General features: G+C 35.1%; 1 long non-coding RNA gene across 5 annotated transcripts in view; it reads left to right on the plus strand.

Annotated features, from left to right (window-relative positions):
* The window catches only part of LOC141505445 (uncharacterized), a 182,695-nt gene that overhangs the window by 36,394 nt on the left and 123,662 nt on the right, over window positions 1–22,639 (plus strand). For 3 of the 5 annotated variants that reach the window (XR_012473604.1, XR_012473603.1, XR_012473607.1), the window contains exon 2: window positions 17,152–17,230. The exons of 1 other annotated variant lie outside the window; for it this stretch is intronic. This is a non-coding gene — a long non-coding RNA (uncharacterized LOC141505445). Of the gene's footprint in view, window positions 1–104; window positions 5,899–17,151; window positions 17,231–22,639 lie in introns of those variants that run through there. One more of the 5 variants, XR_012473606.1, reaches the window with a different exon arrangement.

Raw genomic sequence — 22,639 nt, forward strand, 5'->3', positions numbered from 1 at the left:
TATAAAGATTTACATATAAAATGATTTTATATTTCAAAATTATATATTATATATAAATTTCTATCAAATTATAAATATGAATGTATTCATAGATAAAACAAATATTTATCATATATGTATACCACATACACATATATATTTATATGAAAGATCTTCAGAAATATAGGCACCAAAGAAGTGTCTGGGATTATGACTGCATTTACTGCAAGTGGAATTAAGGAAGCATAGCAAGCAGACCAATTTTGAAAATAACGGCTTGAATTTATTGCGTTCTTTAAAAAAAGCAAGTGACATAAAATGAAATTCATGGTTTCATATACATCTTCCTTTTATGTTCTGCATTGTATATAGAAATACTCATTTTGGGGTGTTTTCTAAGTTCAGAAAAAGTAAACTTTAAAAATTAAATAAAAACGGGATTCAAACCAGGTTTATTCTATCTTTAATTTGAGGATCATAAAGGACAAGGTACATGGTCATTTTTTTTAATGGATTCATCAGGCCAAATGGCCTTTGGTTTCAGGCAGACTTTTCTCTTTTTTTCTTTTTTTCAAATGGAGAAACTGAGACTTTCATGAAAAACAAGTTGGTGTTAGTTAAAACTGTAAGGATACTGTAAGTTTCTGAATCTAAAGTCCCATGAACATATTCTGAGAGATCTGGAAAACAGAAATAAATCCAGTGACATAAAAGATTCATGTATGATTTAAAACTCAGCTATTTCCAGGCTGAATAAATGAGGGAATGATTACCAGATGTTACCTGAATCAGTTCTTTCAAACCTCTCTTCTTTGCTACTTTTAACTACCCTTCCTTCCTATCTCTTAATGATCTTATGCAGTGATTTTTCCTTTAATTCAGATGGCTTTGTAATTGAAAAATTAGGTCCCTTCTAATTAATCTTTTATGTTCAGGATCTGGAATGAGCTATACCTGAATTCAAATTCAAACTCAGGCACTCCTTAGTTCTGACCAAGCCACTTAGCCTAAATCTACCTCAGTTTCCTTATCCGTAAAGTAGGGATAATATTAGCATCTGTTTCCCAGTATTGTAGTGAAGATAAAAGAAGATAATATTTGTAATGGGTTTTGCAAACCTTAAAGTACTATGCAAATGCTAATTATTATTTTAATAAGTCTTTTGAAGAGAAATAAAAATGTCAGTAATATTAGAACTATTCCCATAAAACAAATTACAATTTTAGCTTGAGGCCAGTGATCAAACCTATCTTCATGCTGTTAAAAACAATCTCACCAAGAGAGGAACTCTGCTTTCTCATTAAATTTCTAGAGGAAGAAATTTGAGGATATATAGTTTCTGGGGATAGCCTTTTAATGTAGAACAGAGATGGGAAACCTCTTTTCCTGCAAAGGGTCATTTGGATATTTAACATCAATCACCTGCTATATCTGCTCAAACATTTAATTAATTCATCCCTAAAAAGCTCCTAGATATATCGAATTTCCAGTCCTGTCTGTGGTTGCCTTGGCAGCACCAGACCAAATGATTTCATCGTTCTTATATGGCCTACGGAATGAATGTTCCCTACCCTTTCTACAGAGGAATGAAGTTAATATTTCAATTAACATTAGCCAGTCACCTCTTGGGAAGAAGTCAATGCTAGTGTGCCATTACTGACTCAAGGCTATGACCTCTAAGAATCAGCATAACTTTATCACGAACAATTCATATTAAAATAGCTACATCCTTTTTGTTTTTTTTTTGAACAGGATTATCAGACAAGTAAATTAGGAGCATGCTGTAAATGTTATACATAATTTTCAGTGAATCATTGAAAAAATCATGTTATGGACAAGATGAAGAAATGTTAACTTGACAATATTATGGTTATTTGGATTCAGAACTTGAGGGGACAGTCCCACAAGTTGTCTTAAATGGATCAGGATTAGTTGGTAGCAAAACTCTAGTAAAGCATACCAGGAATCTCTCCTTGACCTTGCACAGTTCAACAACTAAATTAATGAGTTGGAAAAAGGCATGGATGGCAGGTTTATCAAATTTGCAGTTGAGACTGGGAAGGAAAGCCAACATGTCAGATTACTTTGGAAAGATCTCAACGAGTTATAGCAATTGAGTAAAACTAATAAGATGTAATATAATAAAGATAAATGTAGCATCCTACTATTTAGTTCCAAAAAAAAATCAACCTGAAAACTACAAGAAAACAGAGGGTTGACTAGATAAAATTAAAGTGGGAAAAAATCTGAATGTGCTATTGTACTACAATGGACTACAGTGAAAATAAACAAGCAATACTAATATGAATTTAGGCTCCATAGTGTTTAAAGAGTCATGGTTTTTAGAATAAAGAGAGGGATAATTTCATTGTTCTCTGTCCTGTTCTGATGATGTCTGGAGTATTGTGAATAGTTCTGGATGTTACATTTTGGAATGGACACTGATAAACTGGGCATATATCCTAAGAGGGTTGACAGGATGATGAAAGAACTGGATTAGGGACCATATTGTACTGAAAATAAGTTAAAGGAATTAAGGATATTTTGTTTTGAAAAAAGAGTATTTATGGAATACATAATATATTTTTAAAAATTTTTAAATAACTTTAATTGTTCAATTATCAAGTATTTGTTTTTTTTCCCTCCCTTTTGCCTCTCAACCCTACTGGAAAAAAGAAAGTAAAACACTTGTAACAAAGAGGTAGACTGTGTTTTGTGTATTAAATATTTCTATCAGGAGGGGCTGATTCTTTGAAATGATGCTTGATTATTGCATTGATTAGGTTTCTGAAGTCTTTCAAAATTGTTCCTTTTTACCTCTTATTATAGTATAAATTGTTCTAGTACTGCCCAAGTCACTGTGCATCCATTTATGTATTTCTTGAAACCATCTCCTTCACAATTTCTTACAGCACAATATTATTTCCTTACGTTCACATGCCATAATTTGCTTAGTTATTTCACATTTAGTGGAATTTGTTTTTTGCTACCAGAAAGAGTTGCTTATTTTTGGACATATGAATCCTTTTCCTCTTTCTTTGATTCCTATGAAGTATATTTCTAATAATGAGAGATAGTTGTCTTAAAGTATTTGAGGTTCTAACATGTTGATGAGAAATTAGACCAACTCACCTTGACCCCAGAGAACAGGACAGAGTGCACCATGGGAAAATTGTGACAAATAAAGTTACCAGTAATTAAAGCTATCTAGAAGTGGAATGGAGCAAGTTGGGGAGAGAGAGTAGGTTTCCCATCTTTAGTGGAGACTGGATGACCATTTGTCAAGGGAATTGTAGAGACAATTCCTTGTCACTTTGTTATTTATTATTAACTTTGTATAAGCTTCTGTGCTAGGTACTAGAGTTACAAAGACAAAAATAAAAATGGGTGTACATCAGACTTAGTCCCTTCCAACCCTGAAATACTATAATTTTTGACTTTTTCCTAGCAGAGGAGGCTCACCATTACTGCAGCCTTGTGGAATCACAAGATTCCACATTCCACTGTCAGAATTTATTAACATTCCATTGTACAGTAACAGTACCATAAAAGTTAAGGGAGGAAAGAGTACACAGAATTAGGGGATGGTCAAAAATAGTAAAGAAGTCAAGAAGGATGGGTATTTATGCATATTATTTGATTCCATCCCTACTCTTGGAAGTCTCAAAGTATTCCATAGACAAATAATCAAATATTTGGGACTCTCCTTTTAGTAATCAGTGAAATGTGTGTTGTTCTTCTAGAGACACCCAAATCTCTCCAACCTACAGGTAGTAGGAATGTGATCAAGTGCATTCTGGCCACTCCCAAGGATTGATTTTTGTGCATTGACAAAGCTTACTTCTTTAAAACATACCCAAAAGTACCAGAACAGAAGAAGAAGAAGAGGAGGAAGAAAAGGAAGAGGAAGAAGGAAAAACAACAGCAGCAATAACAAGCATCAAAATATTTATACAGCACTTATAATGCCAAGCACTGTGCTTTACAATTATCTCACTTGATCCTCACAACAAATGGGAAAGGAAGATACTATTTTTATCCCTATTTTACATATGAGGAGATGAGAAGTTAAGTGACTTGCCCAGGATCACACAACTAGTAAGTATTTAAGTCTGGATTTGAGCTCAGATCTTGCTGACTCAGGACTCTATCTTCTGAACTATCTGACTATTCTGGCTGCCTCAACTAAATGTCTGCCGTGATAAAGGCTGACCTCCATTTCATTCAAGATATGTCATTTTTTTTAGGTTTTTGCAAGGCAAATGGGGGTTAAGTGGCTTGCCCAAGGCCACACAGCCAGGTAATGATTGTCTGAGACCGGATTTGATCCCAGGTACTCCTGACTCCAGGGCCAGTGCTTTATCCACTGCACCATCTAGCTGCCCTAGATATGTCATTTCTAAGGAGGAAAGGAGTAATTCATCAAAGTTTGATAAACTAGTTCCAGGTGCTGAGTGGAGGATGATCAGGAGAGTGAAGCTTCTGAAAAAAGAATGCTATGTGAGAAACATTTAAAAGAAGGTTCATGGAACCTGGAACAGAAAAGATTTGGGAAAGATTGAATTAACAAATTTGATTGCCTTTTCCCAATATTAATTTTTCTTAACTTTTTACTCCATTGGCCACAGCCTCCTTTTTATATATTAATTCTTTTAGTTTTCATGCTGCTACTTTCTCTGACTTTTCTTCTTTCAAGCAGAGGCTGCAGGATCATTATCATTATGCATCCACGAGGTTAAAAAGTTGACCTAGATGACCTTTAACTTTCTTTACAATTCCAGGATTCTACCATCCTTTGCATTGTATAGACCCAGAACTTTGGAAAACAGTAGGATTCATGATATTCAGATGAGGCAGTGAAGCAACAAAGTTAGAAAATCAAGTCAATTTATTATAAACAGGACAGGAGAAAATATAATCTCTATCTTTGAGCACCTTGAAATATATACGAAGGAATCAATATGTATAGAGAGAGTTAGGATAAGAATATCATTGTATAACAGAAATCACTAGGTGTGAGTTAGGGGAGTACTCTGGAAGGGTAGCTAGGGTAGTTAACACATTAGAATGTGATTGTTCAGATCAACATAAGTGCTATATGATTCCTAAGATCACTGTATGTATATTGGAATAGACAGGGAAAACTTTCTGAAGATGGTTCTTGGATTGGCTTCAGGGATTCTATCCTCATGCAAGACCTACGTTCTGCTTGGAATCTTACTGAGAGGCCCACCTGCATGGGTATGCCAGATGTCTCTATTTATCTCATAGACTTTTTCTTCCAAAAGAGAGATGATTCTGCTGAGAATAGAAGTCTGGAGATAGATGATAGCATCCTTTAACCAGGGGAAAAATGCTGGAAATTGATAGTCAACAGTATTCAATCAATATCACTAACCATGGTCTATTGATAGGTTTTTAACTGATTATTTTTCAGTCACATATCTCAGTTGAGAAGTACATAAGTAAACATACAAGGAGTAAAAACAGATAAATTCAGGAAAAGTTCGAACCTCTTAATCAAGGAGAATGAATTTTTGTGGAATTTATACCTTCCTTAAAGATAGTTTTCTACTGTCCTCCTAGCCAACACATGTTCCTTTTCCTTTCTATAGATAGATTACCCTTCTGCACTCTAAAAATGAATGAAGAGAAAATTTATTCATGAATGATACAAAAGCCCTTGGTAATCTTATTTTATTAGCTTTCTAAACTTAGAAGCAAAAGCTAATAGGCTTCTTCTGTACACATGTTGACACCTCATTAGAACTTGAATTGGGCTAAAATGATTATATCTATCTTACCTATCCCCTATCAGAAGCTGAAAAATGTTTCCAATAGGCACTGAAGGTTGCAAGAAAATGACAAAGTGAAGTAGCAGAGTGCAGATACCTCATCCTGAGCAAGGCATTTACCCAGGTGAGAAGGGCAAGTCATGAGATGGAAGGAAAATCAAAAGGTTGATGACACTAATGTTGCATGGGAAACCCCATACCAATTGGTTTTTCTCAGCAGTGGAGACTAAAATGCAATTCAATTTTTATTGTATCAACAAATTGAATTTTATGAATTTTTTTGGAATCATCTCTCCCTATTTTACATTTTCCTTGATGTTGTCTTTTATTCCTCATTAATTGATTGTTGCAGCCTGCTCAGAGCCATAATAGTCCTGTCCATTGCCCTCTCTGTGGTACTCACTTTTAGTTCTGAAGAAAGTGGTATTCCAGGTCTTATTGCCATATAGCAACATTAGGGAAATGTTGATGTTTAAAACATGGGTCTTTGCTTTCATAGTAAGTTTTGCATAAGTAAAGGCGTTTCATAAGTTTACTCCAATGATATACTTTTCCCTCTTTTTTCAATCTCCTACCTTTTTTTTTTTTATCTCCAAACTTGCCTGGGGTTCTCTGTTTTAAAAACAAGCCCCAAATCCTTTATTCACCTTGATTGATTCTGCTACTCCTCCAAACTGTAGCCTAATCTCTCTCTCTCTCTCTCTCTCTGTCTCTCTGTCTGTCTCTCTCTCTCTCTCCATTCCTAGAACATTTGGTCTATACCTAAGACCTCCAAAAGATATATTTTTTTAAAGATGTGACACGTATGACTGAGGTTTTCAAAAATCAGCTCAATTAAGTGGAGGGAGAATGAGATCAGATATGGGTGACAGACAAGCACCCATGTGAAAAAGATATGATTTTTTTAGTCAAGAACAAAATCCACCTGAGTCAGTACTGTTACTTGACAGCCAAAAAGTGAATTTTAGATTGCCTTAAGAAGCATAATGTCCAGAACAAGAGATATTCCTTGCCCTGTTCGGATTGTAATTGGAATATTATATTCAATTCTAGGCACCATATTTTAGGAAGGACACTGAGAAGTTGGAGAGCATCCAGCGGAGGTTGATATTGAAACAAACCTTATGAAAACTGGTAAAAGGAATTAGGGATGCTTAGGTTAGCGAAGACTATGTGTATGTATGTGTGTGTGCATGTGTGTGTTCACACATGTATGCTCTTTCTATATATATTCTTATATATATTTATATAATACCCACATGAATGTGATGTGAAAATTCCTAGTAGAGCTAGCCCAATGTAGATTGCCTTAGGGAGTTGTAAATTCTTCATTGATAGAAATCTTTATATGAATTATGTTTGACTATATATGACTATATAATTCTTTGGGGATCTTATAGATAGTATTCCTGTTCAGGTGCAATTTGTACTAGGTGATGTTGGAGGAGCCCTTCCAATCCTGTGTTTCTTTGAAGCTGTATTTCTATTTACTACTTATCCTTTTTTCTCTTTCTTTCTTTCTTTCTTTCTTTCTTTCTTTCTTTCTTTCTTTCTTTCTTTCTTTCTTTCTTTCTTTCTTTCTTTCTTTCTTCCTTCCTTTCCTTTCTTTCTTTCTTTGCAAGGCAATGGTATTAAGTGACTAGCCCAAGATCACACAGTTAAGTAATTATTAAGTGTCTGAGGTCTGATTTGAACTCAGGTCCCCCTCATTCCAGGGTCAGTGCTCTATTCACTGCATCACTTAACTGCCCCCTTATCAATTATTTTTAAAAAAATGTATTTTATTTTTAACTCATGAAATAAAAAGGCATTTACATAGCATAAAAAGATGATTGCATATGAAACTTAAAATCTATTGTGTACAACTTGTTATTCCTTTTAAATATATAGTAAATTTATCACGTAAATTTCTTTTTTTAATCCCTTCCTCCCCTGCCATTAGATATAAGTGCACATGCATATATATGTACATACATACCTTTATATAATAAAATGTAAAATTATTCTATACATACTTCTATTTATCAGTTTTTTCTTTAGATGCAGATAGAATTTTTCTTTAGCATGTCTTTTGCAGTTAACTTAGGTATTTAAAATAGTCAAAATGAATTATTGGCTCAAAGTTGTTCTTCATATAATATTGCTAATTTTGCTCTTCATTATTCCTGCTAGCTTTTCTCTCTCTGCTGATCTCTAAAGTTCTTAGTAGCCTCTTTTTCATAAAATCCAGTGACCCTTTTTCACTCCTTATCATCTTCATCCTCCTTTTTGTATTTGAAACTGTACTCAAGAACTAATTCCTCCAGGTATTCCCCTGCTATTAAACTACTTTCATCTTTTCCTGAATTCCTGCAAAACTAGTAATTTGATTGTTCTCTTTTTCTTCCTTCTATGTAAACTTTCTTCTCTTTATATCTTACTTTGATGCCTTATTGGATGTGATGGGTTTCTCAAAGGCCAAGCTCTCATAGGACATTAGAGCTGGAAGGATAATCCCTTCATTTTGTAGGTGAGGCAAACATGAATACCAGAATGGGAGTTAAAACCCAGTCTTTTTAAAAATAATTTATATTTTATTTTATTTTTCCAAATACATGTTATTATTTTTCCATTATTCATTTACATTCCTATGTATATTTTTTAAGTTACATAATTCCTTTTCACCCTCGCTTTCCGCCTCCTTTCCCCTGAGCAGTGAACAGTGAATATTGTACATACATATTTGTGTAAAACATGTTTACATATTAATCATTTTTTGTATGAGGAATTAGGATTAAGAGAACAGAAAGAAATTCATGAAATAGGAAAGAAAAACATAAGAGAAGTTTTTAAAAAGTGAATGTAGCATTCATTCAGATTCTGTAGTTTTTTGTTTTGTTTTGCTTTTTTCTTCCTCTGGATGTGGATAACATTGTCCATAGCAGGTCTCCTAGCATATCCAAGCTCTCTGAAATGCTGAAAGTAGCTGCATCCATCAAGATTGGTAAACTCCCAATGTTGTTATTGTATACAATGTTCTCTTGGTTCTGCTCCTTCAATCAGCATTGGTTTCTGTAGTACATTCCATGTTTCTCTAGAATCTGATCATTCATGGTTTCTTATAGAACAATAATATTCCATATCATTCAAGCACCATAATTTGTTCAACCATTCCCCCATTGATGAATATCCCCTCAATTTCTAATTCTTTGTCACTACAAAAAGAGCTGCTATGAATATTTTGGAACATGTAGAAATTTTCCCATTTTTTATGATTTCTTCTGGATATAGGTCTTGTATTGATATTGCTGAGTCAAAGGTATGATCATTTTTATTGCTCTTTGGGCATTATTCCATATTGCTCACCAGAATGGTTGAATCAGTTCACAATTCCACCAACAATGAATGCATTAATATCCCAATCTTCCCAAAACCTTTCCAGCATTAATCATTTTCCTCTTTTTAATTTATGCCAATATGATAGGTGTAAGGTAGAACCTCATAGTTGTTTAAATTTACATTTCTCTAATCAGTAATGATTTGATATACTTTTCCATATGATTATATATAGCTTTTATTTCTTCATTTGAAAACTATGTATTCATATCCTTTGACCATTAACCAATTGGGATGACTTATAACTCTACAAATTTGATGCAGTTCTCTCTGTATTTTAGAAATGATACCTTCATCAGAATCCCTAGTTGTGAAAATTGTTTCCCAACTTTTTGTTTTTCTTCTAATTTTGGCAGCATTGATTTATTAGTGCAAACCCTTTTTAATTTATTGTAGTCAAAACCATTCATTTTGCAATTTATAATGTATTTTATTTCTTTTTATCATTTTAAAATTTCTTTTCTTTTTTATTTATATTTATTTCATTTTTGTACAAATAATTTTTTATACATTATTAAAATATTCTTGTTTAAGAGTAAACATGATACCCCCTCTCCCCAAAAAATATAGAACCTCATGAGAAATAAAGTAAAGGAAAGAGGAAAAAATTAAAATTGAAATAAAAAAAATAGTAGGGGCAGCTAAATGGCACAGTGGATGGAACACTGGCCCTGGAACCAGGAACACCTGAGCCCAAATCTGGCCCCAGACATGCAAAAATCACCCAGTTGTGTGACCCCAGGCAAGCCACCCAACCCCATCCACCCAGCAACCCCTAATAATAATGATAATGATAGTAATAATAATAATAATAATAATAATAATGAATGTGCTTCATTCAGTCTGTGTTCCAGCACCACCAGCTCTATCTCGGATGGATCACTTTCTTTAGGATAAGTCTATCACAAAAGCTGCTTCCATAATTTTCCATTGTTGCCATTACTGATTGCAACTCCCTCCATTTGTACTTCCCCACTATCATACATTATATTTTATCTCTCCTTTCACTCTATCCGTCTTCTTAAATGTGCTGTAGGGTAGCTGAGTGGCACAGCAGACTGATCACCAGCCCTGGGATCAAGAGGCCCCAAGCCTACACACTACCCCTAAGGCTCAGCAACCACCTGGCCCTGTGGTCCCAGACAGGCCATCCAATCCCAGCCCCTTGCAAGAAGTATAAAAAGAAAATGTGTTATATCTGACCACTCTCCTCCATGGTCCACCCTCTCCTCTATCACTCACAACCCCCCTCATCCCCCTGTCCCCCTTCTCTCCTTCTTATGCTAGATGTCTATACCCCATTGAATATATATGATGTTTCCTTTCTGATCCACCTCTGATGAAAGCGAAGGTTCCCTCATTCCCCCTCACCTTCCCCCCTTCCATATCATTGCAATAGCTCATTGTAATAAAAAAATCTTATTATATGAAATATCTTAGCCTATTCTACCTCTCCTTTCTCTTACTCCCATTACATTTCCCTTTTAGCCATTTTTACAACATATTATAACTTCAAATTCAGTTCTCTCCTGTGCTTCATCTATAAAAGTTCCTTCTAGCTACTCTATTAAATGAGAAGTTTCTTATGAGTATTATCAGTATCATTTTTCTATGCCAGAATGCATGTAGTTCATCATCATTAAGTCCCTCATATTTTACCCTTCTTCTCCATTCTCTATGCTTCACCTGAGTCCTGTATTTGAAGATCAAACTTTCTGTTCAGCTCTGGCCATTTTAACAGAAACATTTGAAATTCCCCTGGTTCATCGAAAGTCCATCTTTTTCCCCTGGAAGAGGACATTCAATTTTGCTGGGTATTTGATTCTCAGTTGCATTCTGAGCTCTTTTGGTTTCCGGAATATTACATTCTAAGCCCTATGAGCCTTTAATGTAGTTGCTGCTAAGTCTTGTGCGATCCTGACTGCAGCTCCACGATATTTGAATTGTGTCCTTCTGGCTGTTTGTAAGATTTTCTCTTTGACTTGGGAGTTCTGTAACTTGGCTATAATATTCCTGGGGGTTGTTGGATCTCTTTCCAGGGGAGATTGGTGGATTCTCTTAATTTCTATTTTGCCCACTGCTTCTAGGATATCTGGGCACTTTTCCTGTAGGAATTCTTTAAAAATGAGGTCAAGGCTCTTTTCTTGATCATGACTTTCAGGTATCCCAATAATTTTTAACTTATCTTTCCTGAATCTGTTTTCCAGATCAGTTGTTTTTTCAATGAGATGTTTCACATTTTCTTCTAATTTTTCATTCTTTTGGTTTTGAAGTATTGTGTCCTGACTTCTCGTAAAGTCAACAGCTTCCTTCAGCTCCATTCTAGATCTGAAGGATTTGTTTTCCTCAGAGAGCTTTCTTATCTCTTTTTCCATCTTGTCATTTCTGCTTTTTAAAGCATTCTTCTCCTCCTTGATAACTTTTTGAACTGTTTTATCCATTTGGCCTAAGCTGATTTTTAATATGCTATTTTCTTCAGCATTTTTTTGGATCTCCTTGACTAAGCTGCTGACTTCATTTTCATGTTTTTCCTGCATCTCTCTCATTTCTTTTCCCAGTTTTTCTTCTATCTCCCTCACTTGATTTTAAAAATCTTTTTGAGCTCTGTCATGGCCTGAGCCCAATTTCTGTTTTTCTTGGAGTCTTTAGATGCAGGAGCTTGGACTTCCTCATCTTCTGAGACAGCCCCCCCCAACAGGGATGTCAGTGAATGATGCTCTGTCTTCCCTCCTGGTCTGTGAATGACCACAGGTGCACCCCTCTGCCACGGGGCTGAGGTGGGGGGTGCTGTTCTATGGGGGGCCTAAACTGTGATCAGGATCTGAATGTGGTCAGAGCCCCAGAGTCCTGTTCCAGAGACAGAGAACAGACTTCAGAAGTCTCTCTCCACTCCCCTACCTAGGCTCAGCACTCAAGCCTGGGGACTCCTGCTTATCGTCTCCACCTGCTTCCAGTTTCTGGATCTGGGCTGCGGAGGCCACGCTGCTCTCTGACTGCCCTGAGGGCTGGTTTTCACAGCTTGCCCTGGCAAAGGCCACCAGCTGATCTTCCAAGTTGTTCCCAGTGCTACCCCGGGGTGTAGGTCAGGAAACTGCGCCCAGTGCCATGAGTCACAGCTTCCAGCACTCTGGGGCTGCCTCCAGGAGGCTGAAGTTCCTTCACTCTGACCAGCTGCCCCTCTAACCCTGTGGATTGGAACCTTTACACTATTTTCCAGGTTACCTTGGTCTGGAGAATTGCCTCACTGGATCCCTCTGTGGGTTCTGTCTCAAAAATTCAGTTAGAGTCCTTATGTTATAAATTTTGAGAGAGAATGTACTCTATTTCTTACTTGGTCATAAATTTCTCTCCTTTCCATAGATCTGACAGAGTGTTTCTTGATCTGTTAATTGGTCTATAGTATTGCACTTTTTGTCCAAATCCTGTACCAATTTTGACCTTATTTTGGTATAGGGTGTGAGATGTGGATTGATGCTTAGTTTTTGCCATACTAATTTTCCAGTTTTGCCAACAATTTTTGTCAAAAAGTGAGTTCTTATCCCAGAAACTAATGATTCTGGGTTTGTGAAACAGTTGATTACTGAAGTAATTTACTACTGTTTCTTTTGAACTTATCCTAATATACTGATAGATTACTCTATTTCTTAACCAATATCAGATGGTTTAATGACTGCTGCTTTATAGTATAGCTTTAGATCTGACAGAGCTAGTCACTTTTCTTTACTTTTTTTTTTAATCAGTCCCCTTGATATTTTTGGCCTTTTGTTGCTCCAGATGAATTTTGTTCCTATATTTTTCTAGTTCAGCAAAATAATTATTTGGTATTTTGATTGGTATGACATTGAATAAATAATTTAATTTTTAATATATTAGCTTGATCTAACCATGAGCAAATGACATTTTTCCAGTTGTTTAGATCTGACATTATTATAATAGGTGAGAAGTGTTTTATAATTGTGTTCATACAGTTTCCAGATTTGTCTTGGGAGGTAGATTCCCAAGTATTTAATGTTGTCTGCAGTTACTTTAAATGGAATTTCTCTTTCTATTTCTTGCTCTTGGGCTTCGTTATTCATATATAGAAATTCTGATGATTTATATGGATTTATCTTATATCCTGCTACTTTGCTGAATTTGTTAATTGTTATAAGGAGTTTTTAAGATGATTTACTTGGGTTCTCTAAGTATACTATCATATCATCTGCAAAGAGTGAAAGCTTTGCTTCTTCATTCCCAATTCTGATTCCTTCAATTTCTTTTTCTTCTTTTATTTCTACAGCTAGCATTTCTGAAACTATATTGAATAGTAATGGTAATAATGGGCATCCTTGTTCCACCCCTGATTTTATTGTAAATGCTCTGAGTTTATTTCCATTACATAAGATATTTGTTGATGGTTTTAGATAGATACTATTCATTATTTTAAGGAAGACTCCATTTTTTCCTAAACTTTCTAGTGTTTTTAATAGGAATGGATGTTGTATTTTAACCAAAGGCCAAAGGCTTTTTCAGCATCTATTGAGATGATCATATGATTTCTGTTGGTTTTGCTATTGATATGCTCAATTAGGTTGAGTGTTTTCTTAATATTAAACTGTCCCTGCCTACCTGGTATAAATCCTACCTGATCATGGTGTATTATCCTAGTAATAATTGCTGTAATCTTTGCTAAAATTTTATTTAAGATTTTTTGCATCAATTTTCATCAGGGACATTGTTCTAAATTTTTCTTTGTTTTAGTTCTTCCTGGTTTAGGTATAAGCATCATATTGGTATTATAAAAGGAATTTGGCAGAACTCATTTTTCTACTATTTTTAAAAATAGTTTATGTAGAATTCAAATTAATTGTTCCTTAAATGTTTGGTAGAATTTACTTGAAAATCCACCTGGATCTGGAGATTTCTTTCTTAGGGAGTTTATTGATGGTTTTTTGAAATTTTTTCTGCAATAGGATTATTTAAGCATTTTATTTCCTCTTCAGTTAATCTGGACTGTTTGTATTTATGTAAATATTCATCCATTTCATTGAGGTTATCAAATTTATTGACAGTTCAGCAAAATGAGTCCTCATTGGTGGTTAGGTCACCCTTTTTATTTTTGATATTTCTTTTTTAAAATCAGATTAACCAAAGGTTTAACTATTTTATTGATTTTTTCATAAAACCAACTCATTTTTATTTATTATTTATTATCTCTTGCTTTCAATTTTATTAATCTCCCCTTTGATTTTCAGAATTTATCATTTGGTATTTAATTCTAATTTACTCTTTTTTCTAGCTTTTTAAGTTACATACCAATTCATTGATCTCCTCTTTCTCTATTTTATTCATATAAGCATTTAGAGATATAAAATTTCCTCTAAAAACTGATTTGACTGCATCCCATAAATCTCATTATTATTATTTTCTTGGATGAAATGGTTGATTATTTCTATGATTTGTTGTTTGGTCCACTCATTCCTTAAAATTAAGTTATTCAGTTTCCATTTAATTTTTGATTTATCTTTCTATGGACCTTTATTACATGTAATTTTTATTACAACATGATCTGAAAAGTATGCATTTTTTATTTCTGCTTTCCGCATTTGATTAAGCATGTATATACATGGCACCTATAATAAAACTAACCAGGTGTCATGTACTGCAGAGAAAATGGTGTATTCTTTTCTATCCCCATGCAAATATTAGAAAACTTAGATATGATTCCCCAGAGGTCTATCATATCTAAGTTTTCTAAGATTTTATTTGCTTTTTTAACTTTTTTCTTGTTTAATTTGTGGTTGCTTTATCTTACTCTGAGGGGGGGAAGTTGAGGTTCCCCCACTATTATAATATTTTTTGTCTATGTCTCTTTGTAATTCACTCAGTTTCTCCTCTAAGAATTTGGACACTATCACTAGGTTTATGCATGTTTAATAATGATATAGCTTCATTGCCTATAGTGCCTTTTAAGAAGATGTAGTTTCCCTTTCTTATACCTTTTAATGTGGTATATTTTTGCTTTTGCTTTGTCTGAGTTCAGGATCCCTACCCTTGACTTTTTCACTTCAGTTGAAGCATATTTTGTCTGACTTTTACTTCTACCCTATGTGTATCTTTCTGCTTCAAATGTGTTTCTTGCAAACAATATATTGTAGGATTCTGATTTTTAATCCATTCTTCTATCTGTTCTGTTTTATGGGAGAGTTCATCCTATTCACATTTACAGCTAAGATTACTAATTTGTATTTTCCTCTATTCTAACTTTCCCCATTTATACTTTTCTCTTTCCTTTCCTCTTATTTCTCCTCATCAAAGTTTTATTCCCTTTCCCTTTAAATTTTCTTTTAAATTTTAACTTTCAGTTTTTTTCACTTATACTTTTGCCTTCCCTTTTATCAGTCCCTTCTTCCCTTTTGTTTACCTTCCCCCCAGCCCCACTATTTTCCTATAAAGTAGGATAGATTTTTAAACCAAGTGGTAATGTATCTTTTGCCCTCTCTGGGTCAACTCTACTAATTAGAATTTACTCAGTGTTTACACCTTTCCTTTTTGCCCACTTCTTCTTTCCCTCTTCATTTGGTGTTTTTTATTCACTAATGCCTAGCCTTCTCCTTTTTGTTTTTATTGTTTTAATGCTATCTTATACTTACTTCCCTTTTTTATCAAATTATACTCCTTTTATTTGACCAGATAGAGGTACTATTAATCAAAGTACTATCAATTAAAGGCTGATTAATTGATTGATAAGTTCAAAGAACTATCATTCAAAGAACAATCAGGGGTTGATTTATTGATAAGCAACATTGTGTCAGTTACTAAGTACCTTCCTCTCCTCGGTCTTATTTTTGTTTTGTTTTGTTTTGTTTTTAGGTTTTTGGCTAGGCAAATAGGGTTAAGTGGCTTGCCCAAGGCCACAGAGCTAGGTAATTATTAAGTGTCTGAGAATGGATTTGAACCCAGGTACTCCTGACTCCAGGGCCGGTGCTTTATCCACTGTGCCACCTAGCCACCCCCTCCTCTGTCTTATTAAGAATAAACTTCTCAAGAGTCATGAATCATATCAAATTATGATTACTTTATACCTTACCCTCTTTTCAAGTATCCTCCATGGACACACAATCCTCATGAGCCAAAGCATAATGCAAAACCAAATCATTTCCTGAACCATTTGTATCTCTTTCCCATCCTCCCTTCACCAAGCATACTCTCTCTTACACTCCACCCCCCTCTTTCCCAGCTTAGTTCCCCAATCATAGTACTTAAAAACCCTACTTAACTAAAGTATGTATTAAGATAAGATCACTTCCTAATCTCTTTATGTCCAGCCCTTCTAAGTAGGTTCCCATCCTCTGCCCCTATGGTACTACAAACCTCTTAAAGTATCTAGCAAAGTCATTTCTGATTTAATTAACTATAGAGTCTCTAAGTACTCTTAAGTACTTAGACATTCTGCTTGTCTTTCTTAAGAACTTTACAATTAATTGTAAGGTTTGGGAGACATTGGTTTAGGACCTGCCCAGAATAAGATGCCTTCATCAGAGAAAGTGCTAAACTCTATGAGCAAGACAGAATTAAAGTAGTTCAAAGGAAACACGATACATATAAATTTAGAGTAAACACCCCAGGTTTTTACCTGGGCTATTTGTCTCAAACATAGTGATGTCATCTTGGTCCTCTTCAATGGAAAAAACAAGAACCAACCATACCCATATCCTGTAAATCCAATCTCTTCAACTATATTCAACCCTTCAACCGTCATAGGAGAAAAACAATTCTCAAGAGTTATAAGTGTTATATCTTCCCTTGGGGAGGGGGGGTTGTGTTCTATTTAATGTTCTTGACTAATATTTGTTTTATTTTTTCCCCTTCCCTGTTACATTTTTAATGTATCTCTTGAACCTTGTATTTGGGGATTGAATTCTCTGTCAAATTCTGATCTTTTTATCAGGAAATTTTAGAAATTCTTTATTTTGTTGAATATCCATCTTTTCACCTGACAGAATATACTGACTTTTTACAGGTTGTAATCCAAGGTCTTTTGCCCTCTGAAATATGGTATTCCAGGTTTGGTCCTCAGTGTTGAAGCTGATAAGCCCAGTGTGAGTATGATTGTGTTTCCTTTGCATTTAAATTACTTTTTTTTGCTGCTTGTAATATTTTCTCCTTTATTTAAGAATTCTGGAATTTTCCTGGGATCTCTTTCTGGAGGAGTTCTATATATTCTTTTGATGGCTATATTTTATCTTCTTGATCTAGCAGATTTGGACAGTTTTCTATGATAATTTCCTGAAAGATATTTTCCAGGCTCTTTTTGTGACCTAGACTTTCTGGTAGTGCAATAATTTGTAAATTATCTCTATGTATCTATTTTCCAGATTGTTTATTTTCCTAAAAGGTATTTTATGCTTTCTTCAGTTTTTTCAGTCTTTTTACTTTATTTGATGGAAACTTGTAGTCTCATAGATTTGTCCAATTCTAATTTTCAGAGTTTTAGTTTTTTAGGGTTTCCTTTTCCAGTTGGTTAATTTTACTTTTTGCTGAGTTGCATTCCCTTTCTAATTGGTTGATTTGAGTTTTAGATGAGTTGTCTTCCTTTTCCAGTTGATCAATTTTATTTTTTGAAGAGTTACATTCTTTTTCAAGTTGGTTATTCTTACTCTTCTTAAAGGATTTGATTTCTTTAGTCAATTCTTCATAATTTTCCTACATGGCTCTCATTTCTTTTTTTTTTTCTCCTTTCTCTCTTCTTTGGTTTAAATTTTTTTTTTTTTTATGCTCTTCTGTGAGCTTTTGAATTTGAGTCTACTTCTTGGACTCTTGAAACTTCCCATGTAGGTAGTTGTTCATTACTTTCTTGTTCTGAGGTAGCATTGCTATTATATCTGTCTTCATAGTAACTTTCTATGCTTAGCCCTCTTTTAGCTTTTTGCTTATTTTAATTGTTTGAGCTCTATTCCTGGGGTAGGGAGTATAGATCCAAGCTTTTTATGCTGGACTGAGGTCTGATCCCTGGCTTATCATTAGTCAAGATATTGCCTGTGTAGTCTAGGTATTGCCTTTGCAGAGGTTTGTTTCCTCCTTTATGTCCAGGTTCTGCCCATGTTGTGGTTTGTTCTCAATCCATTCCTGTCTTTTGCCCCAGTGTTCCCAGGGTTCAGACTTTGTTTGAGATTGGAACCCTCCCTATTAGCTTGCTATATATTTGCTGGGACCTAGGCTATTGTCAAACTGTTGGGAACTGGACTGCACTGTGGCTAAAAGCTTTCTGCTGGCTTTCTCCACTCTTCTGCCTAACTGGGCTTTACCTTCCCTTTCCCCCAAAGGGATATACTTTCACTGAAAATCCTACATGACATCTACATTTGAAAACTTGTTTCAAGCTTTTATTTTTTTGGTGGGAACTGTAGCTTTAATGTCTGTGTGGATGCTTCATTTTACATTGTGTAGGAAAAAACTCTAGGAGCATGCTAGCTTCACACCACCATTTTTGCTCTGCACTGGAAGTGTCTAAACCCCAGACTTTCAGTTCTAAGTCTAGTATCCTATGCCTCTCCCCAGATTTAACTTCTCTATCCTCCTTGATTTTCCTGTCTTGATATTTTTATCATTTTGATAATCAAATTCTCTCTTATATACAACCACATTCTTTTCTGCTCTCATATAAACCTGTTTCTTCTTCGAGAGTCATTTATAGACAGCTAAAACTACTGAGTGGTGCTTTTCCCTTCTCTTCATACAAAGTCATATCTCTTGTTGGAGGGTAAATATGCACATACATATGAGAAATATATATATATATATGTACAATTTAGATATATAAGTGACATATAGAAATATGTATATATAAAACATGTAGACATATAATATAAATGCAGATAAATGTAGTGATAAGTACTTTTCTTGTCTATGGAAGTTTTTCTCCCTATGAGGAGAAAAGGAGAGAAGCTTGTGTTGATTTATATGTTCTCTGAAAGAATTTTTAGTGTAAATATCCTGCTTGGCTCAATTTCTTTTCACCAAATACTAGTTACAGAAAAGACCACCACAGACAGCTAACAATTTCATTATTAAATGTAAGCAATAAACAGAATTTGAATAATTTATAAAAATTAAAGTAGATGAATACTACACAAGAATAAATAACATCTTTAGTTGGGAGCAAGAAAAGATCAAAGCTCAAGCATGAATATCTAGAATGATCACATCAAGGGGATCTAATCTTACATTTGCTAGGATTTCAGATAATGGATATTATAGGACATGGTAGACAAATGTCTTTGGGAAAATTCAGAAGAAAATTCAGTTTTTGGAAAAATTCAGAAGTAAATTCACAAGTCTGTATTTGCCTCCAGTGACCACCTCTTTCAACAGCTTCTTCTGAAAAGTCAATTTACCTACATGGATTGATAGTATTGTGGTTCAGGGGGTCTTTCTCCTAATCAGAACACATGACTCCCCTTCTCCTCTTATGTACAAAGCAGATAGTGCAACAGAACTGTCCTGCAGAAACAAACATGTCCTGCCAAACTTGAAAAGAAATGGGGTTGCAAATAGATAAAAAAAAAAATCTCAGTCACATAGAAGTTAAGTCACTTCCTTAAGGTCACAAAAGTAGTAAGAGACAGAGTTAGAACTAGAATCTGGGTCTTTTGACCCCCAAATTGATCTCTCTTGCTACAACACCATAGCCTTAGTTGAATTTAAACAGAACCAGTGAACTACATCTTTTTGGATGGGAAAATATCTGGAGTAGATCATTAAGAGACCTGGATATAAATCCTGGCTCTAACTGTATGACCTTCTGCAAGTCACTCCTGCATTTGCTTTCATAGCTCAGTAGATCACAACAACTCAGAGTTGAGAGTCTCTTAAAGACCATTTAAGCAAATTATCCTAGGCAGAAAACCCCCTCTATCTTAGTTCCAAATAGTTACCTTGAAGATCTCTAGAAAAAAACCCACTGCCTCTTGAAGCATGGCATTCCATGTTTAGATAGCTCATTATCTGGATAGTTCCTTATTTCTAATGTGAATGGATGGGTTAGAGTAGCTATTCTCTGAAGTTCCTTCTAGTGCTAAATTCCAACTATCTCATTTAAATCCTAATTGACAGTTTCACAGAGAAGAAAATTTGAGATTCTTTATTTTTCTCTTGGGTCTTTGGGAAAATACATGTGTGTGTGTGTGTGTGTGTGTGTGTGTGTGTGTGTGTTTGTATGTGAGACACCCAATGGTAGTTAGGTCAGTAGTTGTATTGCCAGCAGCTCTTTGCTACTGAGTAGACACCCAGACAAGAACACTGGGTCTCAGACAGTAGAGAGTGTAGCAGGATATGGTCCAGGTTTATCTGAAAAAAAGAAATGTATTACAATGCATATGGGTATGTGTTGTTAATTCCAAATAGAAGCCCAAGTTCAGATTTTTTTAAAAATAAGAATTTGAGGTTAAGTTTGAAGCTATTTTTTCCCCACCATCTTTCAAAGTCATGGATGGAGGGAGGAGGAGTGAACTCTTTTTTTCTACCTTTGAGCAGGAAGGCAAGAGCTCTGCCACCAAACCCCTTCAGCTACTATTCCCTCTCCCTGGGATGCCAAGTTTAACTGGAATAATGTTTTTGACCACCTTTTTGTCCTTTCATCTATTTCAGTTAGTTAACGTTGTCACACTGAGCTCTGGCTCAGTTTTCTCTGGCTCTAATTCCTCTGGAAAGGTTGCTGTCCAGATGTTTAGCCATTTAGCAAATGTACTTTCCTGATTTCTTGGCAGTGTTACTTTTGGATAGTGATGAATATTTGATGCTGTTAGTTCTATGGAATACATGGAAAGAAATGACCAGAAAAATCTCCTCCTGCCTTGCACCACCCCCTCTCCTGAGTTCCTTGTAGTTCTAATTTCCTTTGCAGCATTCCAGAGAATCAAGTCATTTAACGTCACAACATACTAATATAGTAACCCACTAGGGAGCAGACAGAATAGAGACTCTTAGTAGCTTATCCATTACATTCTCTCTAGGATTTCTATATAGAGCCTTACGGATTGAAGGATGGTGTATGTGTGTGTGTGTGTGTGTGTGTGTGTGTGCGCACACACAAACACACACTTGATTGGCTTCAGGGAAAAATTGGGAAGTAGGTAGAATTAGTCTAGTGCTGTTCCATCCCTTTCCTAGGGGACCTTGCACTTCTTTCAGAAACTCCCATAATGCTCTGTACCCAAATGCTTCATATGAGCCTAGATAACAGCTGATTTTATCAAACCCTTAGAAGCCTAGAAACAGAATTTTAGGGGTCTAGAGGAACCTCAGAGATCAAGTGTTTAATGTTACCGAAGAGGAATTAGTAGCAAAGAAGGGAAGCAATTTCTCCAAAGTCAGAATCAATTGTTTAAGTGGGGTTAAAACCTTTGTCTCCCAAGTGCTAAGCTATTTCTATCATTTTATACTCTTAAAACAATTATCAATCAATTATCAGTTTATTGCAAATGACCCCAAAGTCTATATGTCTAAACTTTGATTATTCTCAGAGCTCTGATTCTATATTACCTACCCTATTCTGGACAGCTTCATCTGAGAATCACATGAGTACCTCAAATTCAGTAGATTCAAAAGATACCTCATTATGTTCCCTCCCACTTATGCCAGACTCTTCCTCTCAAGTGTCATATCCTCAGACTCCAAGAATAAACCTCAGAGGGAGATTCCTGGGAACAATATAAGGTACATATAATAAGAAGGCAGAGGTTGATCAGGATGGAATATGAAACACATCTGGGGTTAACTCCATATAGAAATGAAATGTCTACCAATCAGGGCTAAGAGAGAATGATCACTAATCTAGAGAAGTTAGTGGTGGGGAATTTGGCCAAGTCCAGTAGTTTAATGAGTACAATGGTCGGCAATGCAGATGGCAGGAAGAAAGACAGGGAAGCTATGATGAAATCTTTGACTCCAACCTCAATCATTTACTAGTTGTGTGATCCTGCTGTCACTTAACCATTGTCTGCCTCAGTTTCCACAGTAATATAATGGGTACAGAAATAGCATCTACCTCCCAGAGATGTTGTAAGAATTAAATGAGATCATATTTGTAAAATGCTTTGTGAACTTTAAAGTACTGTACACATGTTAACTATTGTTATTATTGGGCAGGGAGCACAGTTGATAAAGTAGGAAGTTTGGAGTCAGGACGACTCATCTTCCTGATTTCGAATCTGGCTCATTTCTAGCTGTGTGAGCTTGTGCAGGTCACTTAATTCTATTTACCACAACTTCCTCATCTGTTTAATGAATTGTAGAAGGAAACAGCAAGCTTCTTAAGTATCTTTGCCAAGAAAACCCCAAATAAAGTCACAAAGAAGATGGACAAGAAGATGATTAACAGTAATAAATTATTATTATATCTTTATAATTTTCTTTCCTATATCTTCCTTTACTTCCTTTCTCAGTTCAGACCCTTCTTAAGAGAACTGAAATTCTCTTCTTAGACTAAATTCTAGCTTCTTCTCTTTCCA

Source organism: Macrotis lagotis, chromosome 1 (genome assembly GCF_037893015.1).
Source record: "Macrotis lagotis isolate mMagLag1 chromosome 1, bilby.v1.9.chrom.fasta, whole genome shotgun sequence".
NCBI lineage: Eukaryota > Metazoa > Chordata > Mammalia > Peramelemorphia > Peramelidae > Macrotis > Macrotis lagotis.